At 41.1% G+C, this 5,009-nt stretch overlaps 1 pseudogene; it reads right to left on the reverse strand.

Moving 5' to 3' along the window:
- Nucleotides 1–227: 227 nt before the first annotated feature.
- LOC148024737 (cyclic nucleotide-gated ion channel 2-like) lies at nt 228–3,773 on the reverse strand (annotated as a pseudogene).
- Nucleotides 3,774–5,009: the final 1,236 nt, after the last annotated feature.

A 5,009-nucleotide genomic window follows, 5' to 3' on the forward strand; every position in this document is an offset into this window, starting at 1 on the left:
GCAATTGTTGTTATGTATAACAAAATTCTTACATCATATGGGACGCTATTTACATGTTCAAATGCTTCCTTGAACGAAGTTCTTTTGGTTACATCACCTTATTAATAAAGGCTCTCATCCCTAAAAAAATCTCATTTAGGTAAGAAATGACCACTAAGGCTAGCTTTTTGCAAGCCCAAAAAACCAAAGTGGAGTTAAGAAATCATAGCCTCTCGCACGCCCAAAAATCACTCGACATGATCTTGTGGTTTGGAGGAAGAGAACATGGCAGCATAGAAGCGGAGGCGGTCTGGCTCTGAGTCAGAGCAGGGCAGGCACGTGAGCCTGCGGCGGGCAATGGCGGTCACACCATCAGAAGGATTGGAGACCGTCGATGAAGACACTGCCTTTCTGTCCTTCTAGCGCCTCCATGCGAGCTGGATGGTCACAGCCCCCCACATCCTCCATGCGGAGGAATAATACCTCGCCGTCCTCTTCAGCTTCTCATTTGCAAACCGGTCCCTGAAGTGCTCTGTCACAAACCACAGATCCTTCGCTTCTAGCCCAAAAGCCTCTGTGAGCTCCATGGAGGTGAGAGTTGCAGAAGAGGGAGGGAGCCGCTCCATGATGAATGGCCGCCTCAGACACCATGTCAGCAGCTCGTCACCACTGAAGTTCCCGGGCCCGAGGTAGCATACACTTGTGTGCCCATTGTTCAATCCATGGCTGCTGTGCAGGTGCCCTCGAACGACAAAGAGCATTCGCTGTACAGGATCCCCTTGTCTGATAACCTGAAAGGACACTAGTCAATAATGTCAGTGCACCCCCAATAAATGTGTAAAAAAGTACTACTCAGAACATGTTGAGGTGGTCATGATGGTGATAGATTTTCAGGTGGGTATGGTGAGTGACACTATCGAGAGCATTAATTTTCACAACAGACAATTGACTGTGGGATTGACAACATCCAATTCCAGCATTACGGCACACGTACATAAAAGGATGCACATTGCTCAGAGTATCTGCAGCCACTTTTCTAAGACTAGAGCAAATGACAAAGATAGTACACAGTCACAGCAAATGACAGCAATCACGACAACATAATCTCAAGCTTTACAAGTTGCCTCCATGTTACCGTTTCTCCCTTGATAAAAAGATGTGGCTTAACTCGGTCGCATATGTTCTCAAGGACAAGGTTGTCCATCTGCTCAAATAGCGGTACCTGAAAAGTTTTTACCCTGGTCAGGCAGCAGTCATGGCAGATTGGTGGTGTTTAAAATTATGAATTTTTACCACCTGACGAACAAGATCAAGACACACGTGTTTGTTTACTTCACGTCTCAGCCCTTGTGGCAGGCGATGCAACATGTCCACTTCATTTACACCTTGTCTTGCAACCCAATTATGCCATTCATATCTTCTAACTCCATTTCTCAACTGTGCCGGAAGTTGCGGCTTCCGCATCCACCGATCAAGGTCTCTCATTCTCAGTTATATGGCCTCCTTCTTTGAAGTCATTGAATGTAAAAATACCTATCTCAAAGAGATATGTAGTTTACTCGTGGGTATTTACTGTAGTGAGGTATCTCAAAGAGATGTATATTGCTGGGCATGTACTGTAATATATTGCGCATAATTAAGTCTCTTATTCTCAGTTTCATGACCTCCTTCGAGGTTATGGAATGTAAAAAATGCCTATCTCAAAGAGATATGTAGTATATTCATGGTTTTACCGCAATATACTCACAATAGTTAACAAGATAGTTCGAACAACTTAGACACTTAAAAAGGAGAGACTGGACGTACTTTACCTGAATGTTGCCAATCAGAAGGGTAAAAAGTAGTAAACCACATGTTATAATTATAGTACTAAAAATCACTTCAACTGCATGGTTGCTTGGTTGTAGGGCATTACCAAAAGAGCTGAAAATGAGTAACAGCCTCTTTTAATCACATGTCCATAATACATTTCAGACTTGGAGACTGAACCGAAAACCTCATTTACATAAGTAAAATTCATAAATACCTTAAAGTCATCAAACCCCAAAACACTCGATACAAAACTTTTGTATGCCATCCGTTATGGGTCACCAAAGGAATAGCCCATTGGAAAATGCAATACTGAACCCTTGAACTGTTTTGACCACCAAAACAGATGGAAGAATTTGTCTGACTGTCACTCCACATGTAACCGGGCTTATCCAAATTTGAATTTATGTATATTATAGGTTGTAAACAACCCAAACGTTTGATACTATTGCATCTATTCTCTACCCCACATTGAGTGATAAGACATGTGGAAACTCTTTGACTTGCCAATAGATACCAGCACGCACCAGCTACCTGTCAAAAAATGTACTTGAATAGAATTCTTTTGTGCATATGAAAATGAGCTTTTTACGCTTGCAAAGGTCAGCCAAGATATATCAGCTGCATATTTTAATGCATCTGAGGAACTAATTAGCACCATCCTTCTTGCATAAGTAAGCACATACAGAAGGTTCAGATGATAAATTTAGTTGGAAGGAAAATTTTGCACAAAATAGTCCGGAATCATCATCTGCAACTATCATGCCATCGTTCATATTTCAGTATCATGTTTTGAGCTTCTAATCCTGCAGCAATAGAGATGACCAAAGGCTTTCTCCAAATGGACAAGCTTACAGAGTAGTAGCTAAATTTGTATCCCACATTCTTGAGTTTTAAAATAGACAGAAGTGAAGATGCCATCTGTGAACTTTCATGTGCCGCAAGTAAATAAGCTGTCAAGTTCAGTGCAATGCCCCACCAAATCGTGCCAAATACATACCCAGTCACATGTTGCATACGACGTGCTAGACAGACAGAATGATAAATTTTTGGGATGTATTGAAAGAGGAATGCCATAAGGAAAATTGTCATCACTGATGCAAGATCTCCTTTTCTAATCATAGTTGGAGCTAGAATCCATATAGCCACCTGCAAGAGGGGCATGCAAGTTAATGAGCTTAACTGCATACAGCTATGATTAGATAGTCACAGCACTGTATATGAAAATTGATAAGAGAACTTTCTATTTGCTCAGCAATGCCAAGTCACCTGAGGCACTGGCAGAATGACGAAGAGATCAAACCAGAAACCTCCACTAGGAGAAAGATAATGAACTGCAATTTTCCGGGCATCCCATACAAGACTTCCACGACCATGAATAAGAGACTCTTTAGAAACATAAGGAAGTTTCATTTGTAACCAAATATGGAAGACATGCAGCACATCGCTTGCAGTTCACAGAGCTGTCACCAGTATGGCAAATGACCCATCTATATAGACACAAGAATGCCATATACTGACTACTATGGCATAACAAAAAAGTGGGTCCAGTCCCAAAGACACAGCACGGGCAATAAGAAACCACCGATTTAAGGATTGAATGCTCTTTCGATGTTGGTTTTGTACTGCACCAAAAATCCATCCCCTTGACTTTCTCTGCCTAGATTTGATGTTTATTCGACTTCTGACAGGAAAGAGAGAAGAGCCTGCATTTACTTCCCAAAATAAGGGATGGTTTTGTGCACAGCTTACTGAATGATATCGTGGAAGTCCCTTGTGCAGGCATAGCAGGAATCCAAAGCCTCCCTCCTCGAGAACAGATGTGACCCATCATCTTGAGAAAGACTCCCATTGTAGAGCTTTCCAAAATACTTTCTGAACAAACTGAGATATATATTTTCAGAAAGGAGATAACAAGTTTTGACAAAGCAAAAATGGATATATGCGGACCCTTAAGAGATACCACAATACCTTTGCAGACCCATGATTAAAAATCTTTACATATCTCTACATGTTACTTTTTGCAGTATGGTAGATTTGCTCATGATATCGTTCAACTGCCAAAATCAATAGGCATAAATGCAAACACATATTACTGTACCAATCAAATAACTAAACAGAAATTTGTCTAAAATGAGATGCCATCTTAGAGTGACAGTAACCAAACGAAATTTTCCTTTTGTCTGCAGCTAGGATCAAACCTCAACTATGTTCAGTTCTTATGATAAAGAGTGGTCTTCCTTGATTCTTTTACTAGGGTTCTCTAAATAATGACACCAAGGTCTCACTTCAGACCAAAAGGAAACTGGGTCCAACCACTTCTCCACAAAGAAAGTAGTAGGATTCTAGTTCTGATTCAAGTTTTGTGCTAGTAAAACTGCTGTACAGGTGTGTTGAGCTTAAAAGCATTGCGAGCCCATTGTTTATGTGACAGCTATATACAGTTTATCGGTGGTTGATTGTTCTTCACATGAAACATTGCATGTACCATCCTATGCCTCTAGCTATGTGCATATCAGGTAATTGGTAAACATTGGTCTTTTATATGTACTTGTCTTTACACATGACTAGAGTTGGATGCTAGAAACATATTTGCATCCAACTCTAGTCATTGTGAGCCTATTGTTTATGTGACAGCTATATACAGTTTATCGGTGGTTGATTGTTCTTCACAGGAAACATTACATGTACCATCCTATGCCTCTAGCTCTGTCCATATCAGGTATTTGGTAAATGTTGGTCTTTATATGTACTTGTCTTTACACATGACTAGAGTTGGATGCTAGAAACATATTTGCAGCTATCAATTTTGGTGCTAGTGGAGGCTCTAATTGGTGCCACTTGCAAACTGTGGTGAGTCTAAGCTGAAGAATATTAAAGAGAGATCTTTTCTACACAAATCCGTCACTGCTGTCTATCTTGGTCCCCCTGGACAAGTTGGTCTCCTATCTCATAGTAGTACAGTGCAGTGGCTTTGGAGCTCCGCAAGGAAAAGCCCTAGACATCTTTGGTCCTTGTACTCCATGACGTGGCAAAGAGGTCTAACACCCTCGTAAAAAAGGCAATGATACCTGCCCCATATGTCACAGTACACTACACATCTGCATATGTAGTACTCCATCTCGGGCTCTTTGTCACAAAGCTAGCATATCCTATCCTTTGCCACAGAGCTGGCATATCTTATCCTTTGTTGGGGTATCTGTCGATCTGCTTGCCTTTGT

This window comes from Lygodium microphyllum, chromosome 15, assembly GCF_053477565.2.
Source record: "Lygodium microphyllum isolate KBCC chromosome 15, Lygodium_microphyllum_v1.1.10, whole genome shotgun sequence".
Lineage (NCBI taxonomy): Eukaryota > Viridiplantae > Streptophyta > Polypodiopsida > Schizaeales > Lygodiaceae > Lygodium > Lygodium microphyllum.